Source organism: Henckelia pumila, chromosome 4 (genome assembly GCF_033568475.1).
Source record: "Henckelia pumila isolate YLH828 chromosome 4, ASM3356847v2, whole genome shotgun sequence".
In the NCBI taxonomy this organism is placed as follows: Eukaryota; Viridiplantae; Streptophyta; class Magnoliopsida; order Lamiales; family Gesneriaceae; genus Henckelia; species Henckelia pumila.
The window spans coordinates 96,057,607-96,067,262 of NC_133123.1; the positions used below are offsets into that span (position 1 = coordinate 96,057,607).

General features: G+C 35.0%; 1 long non-coding RNA gene across 14 annotated transcripts; it reads right to left on the reverse strand.

Moving 5' to 3' along the window:
* Positions 1 to 1,917: 1,917 nt before the first annotated feature.
* On the reverse strand, positions 1,918 to 9,185 carry LOC140865335 (uncharacterized). Of its 14 annotated transcripts, none has more exons than XR_012144577.1 (12): positions 8,936 to 9,185; positions 8,747 to 8,838; positions 8,494 to 8,648; positions 8,330 to 8,399; positions 8,087 to 8,233; positions 7,278 to 7,375; positions 4,391 to 6,807; positions 3,251 to 3,333; positions 2,545 to 2,646; positions 2,341 to 2,396; positions 2,200 to 2,242; positions 1,918 to 2,110 (listed from the first exon to the last, which is right to left on the reverse strand). It is a non-coding gene; the product is annotated as an uncharacterized lncRNA (long non-coding RNA). The 14 variants fall into 14 exon arrangements; XR_012144572.1 differs by having other exon boundaries at positions 2,545 to 3,333; positions 4,391 to 4,483; positions 4,609 to 6,807; positions 8,936 to 9,184; XR_012144574.1 differs by having other exon boundaries at positions 3,251 to 4,483; positions 4,609 to 6,807; positions 8,936 to 9,184.
* Positions 9,186 to 9,656: the final 471 nt, after the last annotated feature.

Below are 9,656 nucleotides of genomic sequence, written 5' to 3' on the forward strand. Positions count from 1 at the left end.
CTGCCGAAGGATCGTCCGATCACGATCGGAGCCTCTGAACTCCACTTCATAGCGTTCGATTTGCGCTGGCCCATTTTTCTTACTTTTAATTAATTAATCCCTTAACCACTTCATTGGGTTACGGGTTACTACATAATATCCCGTTTATCATGTTTAAGAAGCATGGATCTAGCTCGACCCATTTTCAATCTCATAACTTACAATTGAGCTCGATTTTGAACTTGATTCAAACTTGTTAAGAAAATAATATATGAGCCGAGCCTATTAAACGAGCCACCTAAATGAGCCGAACTTGAGCTCGAGCTTAGAAGCCTATTAACGTACATGTTTTCGAGCTCAAGACAAATATCCTAAAGCTTGATCTTGGTTTGATTAAATTGTTGAACTCAAAATAAGGCTTGAGATTGTGTTGGGGATCTTGGATGTGTGATCTGCTTTCTTGAATGGAACTACTTTCTTTACTTGGTGCGAGAAGCTCAATTATTCTAATGTGTCTGCTGCTGGGCAGTTGAACTATTGTTCTTTAAAGTATGAGTCCAGTTGTGATTAGCAACCAAACTCTAGTATTTTTCGTGTGTCAATGTTAATCATCCAACAGGTAACTGTGTGGAATGAGACCAACTAACAGATTGAATAAATATCAAATGATTTTTCGGAAGAAAATAAATAACACAAACTTATTTATGGATGTTCGGAGACTTAATTACTCCTACGTCACCCCTTCTTCCTCATGGAAAGGATACAATAGAAGACTTTGACACTGAATACTTTTTGACTTTCCCCATGTATTTTAATTACCTATATAGTCTCTAAACTGGTCTAGAGTTGTAGTAGTTTCTATGTGGACCATTCATTGAGTGATTCTTAGCTCGACTGGTCTTTGGAGGCTTTCAGTCATGCCTAGCATTCGAGCTCTCTGGCACATAACCAATCCCACGCCTCCTTCCAATTGCTTGAGTTTCCACAAATTTTTCAATTTTATGGGAAATGTCACCATGATCATGTACCATAGTGGATTTCAAAAAGTGAATATACTTTTCTTTGCACATATCCAGTTTTGGGCTAGTACTTGATTTCTCGTTGCACTCACTGTTGCTAAAGCCTAGACCTATATTTTCTCCCGCAGGCCTTTTAAACTCATGAAATTCAGTAAGGGTCACTGAAGATTTGTTCCAGGTTTTTACTAGATCAGTTAACCTTTGATTCTCATTACTCATCTTCTGGTAATCAGCCAGTACTTATATCATTCTCAGTTTTAATCTTGGCAATCTATAGCGACCCACTCCCGTGATCGCCTACTAATCAAGAGCTTACAGATAGATTTAAATTAATTAAATGATAATCAGAAATAAACAACGGAATCCATAATCTAGTTACAACCCCAAAGAAAGGAATCTGTAACCTAATTAAAATTTACAACCAAATCGAAATAATCTTTGGTACTCAATTTATCAAGGTACACTACAAGAAAAACGGCCAAAGACAACGCTTTTTTCGCATTGTTAATGTCCCCGAAAAAGCGTTGTCGTAGCCAGTGTTGTAAAAGACCACGCTCAAAGACAACGTGAAAAAAGCATTGTCGTTTCTGAAAAAGACAATGCTTTTTTAAGTGTTGTCGTATCTAAAAACGACAACGCTTTTTCCGCGTTGTTTTTGTCACAAAAAAGCGTTGTCGTAGCCAGTATTGTGAAAGGCCGGGGTCAAAGACAACGCTTAAAAAGCGTTGTCGTTTTGAGCAAAAACAACACATAAAAAACATTGTGATATTTGAAAAAGACAACGCTTTTTAAGCGTTGTCTTTTTTAGTAACGACAATGCTTTTTCCACTTATGACAACGTTTAAAAAGCGTTGTCTTTTCTCAAATAAAAAACAAAAAAAAAATTAATTCACAAATTTTCAATATTATCACTCAATATTCAAAATTTTTAAAAATTAAATCTAATATACAATTTTTCAAAATTATAAATCATTCAAATATAACAAAAATCATTCAAATATAACAAATAATCGAATTCTTCATGTTCATCTCGGCCATGTCAAAGTTCTTGTCTTATCACTGCAAATGGTAGTTGCTGATCCCATAGTTTCACAAGCTGAAATCCTACGCACCTGTAGATCAATTTGTATCAGCAATTTTTTGAAAAATACAATATCAACATTGAACAAAGCCTGACAAAGAACCATAATTAATGACATACCAAGGCCATGTCAGCCATCATTTTCTTCATTGAGTAGACTAGACTGTAGGAAATTAAAGAGAAATCAAGCTCATGAATAACAAGATTGGAGATGGGAAAATGGTAGGTGGCTGATAACAGACAACTTAATGACACACTTACGTCAAGGTTACTGCCAATGGTAGCCCTCCAAGAACCGCAACAACAACAATCGTGACCTATACCAAACAACAATCAGTGGACAAAAATGGCACCAAATGAACTATTTATTCAGAAATAAAAACTCACAGCAGCAGTTATGATGTGTATAAATCTGTAAATATTAGAGTTTGTTGGGAATGTAAGAAGTACAGGTGAAGAAGGTACCTGCAACAAACTGCTAGTAATGAAAGCTGTGTTGAAGCAAGCATAGAAGAGACGCCCTCCAATTAGTTTTTCATAGAAAATTATTCGAACATCTCCTCTAATCTGCTCGAATCTCAAAATGAATCAGTTTTTGTGGTGTTCAAGTGCCAAAACAGTCGACCATTTTAAAAAATATCAGGAAATCTTAATTGTACTGGTTTCTCATAAACATAACCAAGACAACACTTTTGGTAAATTATGAACCTTTCGGTACCGAAAATCATTTTCAAAATACGTGTCAAACAAAAAATAATAATAATAAAGTAGAATATGAACTAACTTAGCGTGGAATGTATAGACTCAACAACAAAGATATTCAAGAAGTTAGAATGTTGATTCGGATCAGTGGGAAATATAACTCACTCCAGCTACTTTAAAAATCCTTATTTATTTGAGTTTCAGTATTAAAAAAATACATCAGACCACCATCTTTGTTCATGGGATTCATACGCTTGCTCACAAATATAACTCACAAACATAAATTGCAACAGTTTCGTAACCCTAGCAGAAAAAGATATGAAAATGAAAATATAACAGAGTAATAAGCTCTACAACAAAAAATACAAACAAATATTCAAGAAAATGAGACATTTATATAATTTGAATTTGAATTTATCAGTATACTTGCAAAAAATTGTATAAACGGACAACAACTTAAGAAACTTACCCCACTGGCACTTCAAGGTTGTCCAAGGCAAGCTTAGCCAGGGAAAGGAGAGTTTGGAATAATCATAATCATGTCAAGATAATCTGGCAACAGTTCAATAACTTTCATACCCTAAACACTCACGTATATCAGTGATTCAATAAAATGAAAAAGAATGACATCGAGGTACGGTTCAAGCCAAGAGCTAAGCATTCATTATCAACATTAGTATTGACTCATTCATTGATATTTGGTTTGACTTAATTCACGTATATAGAAGAGGCGCGCACACAACAAAGAATTATAGAGACTTGTTAAATTTTTTTACACATGAGGAATATTTACAACACATAAGGCTGCGAGATATAAATATTGAACACGCATAATTTGCACAAGACTATAGAATATACATACGGATCGAGAAGTCAAAAAATTAAATAATCATCATCAATGCCACCCACTTGGCCCCAACCCATAACTACATCCAGATCAACCAGATTAAGGCCTTACATCTATGGGTGAAGTCTAGATTCTGTCTCACTGAAGCATCAGGTCTTTAGAAAATATGGCCCAAATGCAATCTTGATGCATAGCAAAACAGATTTGAACACTACCGAAAATTACAAGAAAACTTGAACAAACTTTATAGATAGGTAAAATGCTCGAACAAGATCCCAAGATCACCAATAAACTAAATTCATATTTCTTTTATATTGAGCAAAGGCAAGATGGGATCAATGGGTTTAGAATAATTCAGCTAACTTATACATAAAATGAGGATTTTCATATTTAGCTCTAAATGCTAAAAACAAGTCATTTAACTCTTCTGTCATAACAAGTAATGAAGCACCTCGATAAGCCCAACAAAGCAAAAAATAGCAGAGCTCCTGTGGAAAGAGTTAAATGGCTCGAACATCATCAATCCTAGTCCATACATCAACAAATATGATGGAGAACAGCACTGGCACAACTTTCAAAGTGACATCATGTAGGGTAAGTGGCATCCAGAACTCTGGAGGCCACTCAACACAATGCCAGATCGGATGCATTTAACAATTATAAACTTTGATTATCCAAGTAAATTGCATTAACAGTTGATTCAAAAGTCATCAAGCATTAAACATTTGTAAGAGAACCCAGCTACTTACCAAAATTGCCTACCTTAATGGCATTCCTGCTAAGGTCTCTTACATTCTTCACATGAACTGTAATCTTTTTACCTTTTTCAGAAATAGGTCCACCGACGGCCTTCACCTGCAAAGCACATGAAATTAGATCTAGAGTTGACATTGGTAAAAATAAATTAAAGAGAATAAAATAAAGAGAACTGACATCGGTATATAAAATAGAGATAGAGTTGACGAATCACAAATGCATACCTCAGAGTTACCGTAACCACAAGCATCGCAAAAGGAATCCATAACAAAAACTTCTCTAAAATAAGGAATATCTGTCAATAGTTAAGGTTGTCAATTCAATGACAAATAATCAATGCATCAGAATCCTAAACAATCACAGGCTGAATATTGTATAATTGTTGGAACAAATAGCTTATGTGCCTGCATATGCTTCCAAAAGTTTTCACTCTCCATGAAAGAATTTATACACTCCATGAAATAATTTATAAAAAATAACATATGATATCATATGTATAACAATATTTATTTAAACAGTCAAAGAATCTCACACAGCCACCCAACAAGGATATATAATCATTTCATATACAATTAATTAACCCCAGTACTGTTCATCAACTAATTAATTAAGATAAATCAATAAAAACAAAAGCACCACCTGCAAAACTGAAACATACAGCACCAACTGACAAATTAATAATGTCTTGTTTCTTTCGTTATTTCTCGAGTGACAGCCTTACCATAGCAAAGGTCGCATTAGCTGCAACAACTTTCCACCCATAATGTCCCAACATCTTTGCTGAATGAATCGCAGCTCCCCCCCTCAACAAGGGGCAGAGTGATCAAAGCAGCTATGGAACCACAAAATATCCCAGTAGCTATTGAATGTACAGGACTTCACCTAAATGGACGCACTTGCACAAATTTAATTAACCGTCAATTCATCAGTCATAATCATCTTTGTTTTTTCTGACCATCAAATAAGACAAGAACTAAATACTAATAAACCAATTAGTAATTGAAATGTTACTGATATATATCTGTAATTGATTACTATTGAACCACTTGGTAAATAAATATATATGTTTCTGATAAAAATTGAATGTGTAGGTTTTACAGCTCAACCTATAAAACTTGAACATAAAATGTTGTCTATTAAGTGTTGTGAATTAAGGAATTTCTTGTAGTGACCTTTCAAAACAATGTTCATCCCCATGGCATCACCTGTGTTGCAGCTAAATTTAACGCACATATTTTTCCCCGCAATATCACACTGGATTCTGAGGAGTCTTGAAAATCTACTTGACATGTTCCAACATTGAAAATTCATACATTTTCAGTAACAGAATTAAATTCAATGCATATAACCATATCAAAACAAGAGCAACTTAATAAAGCATGGTTTTGGTGTCAAGATTACGTACGGAGTGGAACCACCAACTCAAGAAAATGCAAGAAATATCAGTGCGTCATATTGCATACGGAGTGGAAAAAAAGAGAACGTCAGTAAGAACCACCAACTCAAGAAAATGCAAGCAATATCAGCAAGATCAGAAAAGTTCAAAGTAAGCAAAATGTCAATTAATTTTTGGAATTCAGCACGAAGAATTGAGTAGCTGTTCTAGTCTATCAAAAAATTGCTAGCAAATAATATTCATATCACATAACTAGCTTAATAATAATAATATATAATACAAATCCATACACAGAAACCAATTAATCAACCTAAAGGTTAAACCGGCAATATTGAATAACAATTGAGTAGCTTGTAACAAGCTGATTAGAACCAAAAAGAATCAAAGAATGAATAGACTTTCCAATGAAATGGAGTCTTCTGTAAAATCAACTTGATCTTGAGCACTAATCATCTAAGAAACTTAGAAATTTCAATTGAATAGAGAACTTCATTAATTATTAGGTACAAACCACCCACACACAAAAAACACTGCATGCAGGAGACTTTTTCTTAAGGTAACTGTTTTACTCAAACTTCTTGTCGGTGAAAATGAGTAAATATTTGTGAAGTAAGATTCCATGATTCAATATTATACCAGTGTTTTGGAGATATTAGACGTTGATTGTAATGACCATCTGGCAAGGCAATTGATTAAAACGTGCATCAAGAGAAGAAAAAACTGATTCTCATCATGGCAGGGACTGAGAATGAAATTTTACACAGTAGAAGCACAATCTATCATGGATGATAAGAGTATTATAATTTATTTAGATTATCACCAAACATAATTGAATTGAGCACTCATGGGCATAAAGAAACACTACAAGAAAAAGTAAGTGTGATTTATTCAACATAAAATAATCATAACATGAAAAAAAAACTGAATCATTTCATAGGTAGGCAACTAACAAACCTCTATAAGTTCCTGTTATGTTCCAAGAAGTGAATGAACCCAATTCATGCTCTTCCTTCCCTAGATGAAGCCACTGATCGAAGCAAAAGGCCATAAACATTAGAACAATTTAAAAAACTCGGGAGAATAGTGAAAGGAGACAAGCACAAACACACACAGAAACAAAGTTGTACGTAATAATTTAAGCACTGAAATAATACTTGGAAAGGGACATAACAACTAAGACTACAATCCAGTGTCCACAGCTAAACTAGTTCAACAAACCCAAATCTTTTTACGCATTATGGAATTCTTACAGGAGTTATTTCTTTAATTGTCACACTTCCAGATAATGAAAATGACAAAAAATTTTATAATTCTGAAAAATTCCATTGGTATGTACAATTCCACGGCACAAGAACTCAACTTCTGTAAAATCATCGTGCAAAAACATACACAAGACCGAATAATTCCAAACCATACTTGACACACAAAATAAATCGAGAAAAAACGAAAACAACTAAAAAAATTCCCAAATTTAAAAACATATAATTCGAAAGATACCTCCAGGTTTCGAAATAAACCTCCAAACAACCAGAAAAACCTTCCTTCTCTCCTAGGCGACAGTCGGCGACGGCAAAAGGACGGCAAATCGAAAATAGCTGAAAAAAGGTTTGACGGAGCGTGCTTAAAAATTAGGGAAATAGGTACTGGAAGGAAGCCCTCGACGAGAGAATTCTAAATCTGTGCTCAAATCAATTTTTCAAGCAACGATGAAGAGTAGATCGAAGCTTGAAATTTCGAAATGGTGAAGGGAGAGAGGAATAAGATAGATCGGCGAGAGAGAGAATGCGAGGAGAGAGAATAATACTTGTAAGCAAATATTTCATTTTGAGGCCAAATTCGGTAGGTTTTAAAAAAAATATTTAATAGAAAACTCTTTTTAAAAAGCATTGTTATAGATAGTAAAAAAGACGGTCATAGACAACACTTTTAAAAAGTGTTGTTGTAGATAATTAAAAAACGCTCAAAAGCGTTGTCGTAGATATCAAAACGGGTTGTCTTTTATAAATTAAAAAAATTATAGACAACGCTTTTCACTAAAAGCGTTGTCTATAAAAAAAACACAATGCTTTTTACAAAAAGCGTTGTCTTTTAAGTGTTGTGTATGAGCTTTTTTCTTATAGTGAACCAACCACTACACGTACGTAGGGTGAGCGCCCTACTGTAGGATATCTCAACAGATACAAGATCAATATGCTCGTGAATGCGACATACCGTGATGTCATGCATATAAAGATAAAACATATAAGACATGCAACCACATAATACATGCATACTCAGTCTGGATATCTCGAACAGTACATTCGTACCTTAAACCGAAATCGCTACCGATTTCATCAACTGCGCTAGTTTATCCGTCTAGTCTCCAGGATTACCCTAGGCTTTCAAAATATGATACACACTTGGAAAACACTTGGTTCACACAATGAACCCTTCGGCCAGCCCCTAGGATTGTGCTATCCAACATGCAAAATACCATTTAACCACACTTAGTCATGCTTGAACATAATACTCAATCTTTGAGCTTAACCAAGCAATATGCCAACTTTTACCTTGTATCACTCGTTTCCACTCAATACATGCATAATCAATCTATGTGTTGATCATCATAATTTCCAGAACCTACACTTTAAAACCATAATTCATGATATTAAAGATTAGCAAGTCCTAAGAGCCAAGAATTACCAATATAAGTTGAGAGAACCCCAAGGCTCACCCCAAGCCACCTTGGCCGAACCCAGCTTGGATTGCCTAAGGGGAGGTGGCGAAACCTATATGGTGCTCAACCAGGGTGTTTTCACTTGATTATAAGCTGGTCAAGTGATGGTGAAAGTTTGATCCCAAGTTAACTACTTCCAGTTAAGCAAGTACCTTGAATCACAAGTTTATCAAGTTAAACTTTGATAAATCATTAACCTTATCATTTATGCATTTTCAGCACATGTCTTGAGATGTTATAAGGTCCTTACCACAGTTAGTATTCCCCTAGAAAAGGTGATGGTAGTCGTGCCCTTCCTTGATCCTAGGAATGCCAAATCCAAGCTCAAACTTGACTTGTTCACTAGCTTGTACAAAACCAATTATGATAAGTTAACATGTCCAGATTTTCAAGCATCTTTTAGCCAAGAGCTTAAGCATATCATAGCTTAGTTCCTTACCTTGTTCAAGCACCAACTTTCTGGATTTTTGAAGTTGATGAATGTGATCATAAGGGTGATGGCCGAACCCTTAACCCTTCAACCCTTCTTGATTTCCTAGCTTTGTGATGCTATGATTCTTGTTATCTTCAAGCTTTAACTTTCCTTGAAGCCAATAAAGCTACACAAGGCCGTAAGATATTCTCCCTCAAAGCCCAAGAATGTGTTGTATAGATAGTTGGGAAAATGGTTAGTGATTGGGAGTGAAGGTAATGGCCGAATGCATGTATTTATCTTGGCTCCACTTAATTAACAAATCACAATGGATCACATGGCATAAGATTCTCTTTTTCTTCAGATTATTTCGGCTCATAGACAACCAAGTGGTTGGAGTTTAAATGTTTGAGAAACTTTGCATCCAATCATGCAATTCCGTCGGCTAATAGGCTTTGCATTTCCTTAGGTGGCACTCACATGCTCCACTTATTTTGTCTTGCATTAAATAATTACTTGTCACCTCCTCATCATCAATCTCACGTGAATACCAAGCATTAGGTGTTGAAATTTCTATTCACCCTTGCATGCATTAATTTTTCATGACATTTGCATGTCATCTTGCATGCATTTGCATGGCATTTAAGATATTTAAATGCATGCATCCCACTACAACCTACCTCACGTTAAGCTTGTCCAAGGGATGGTGATATACATTAAATTCTTGCATGCATTTCATTTGCATGGC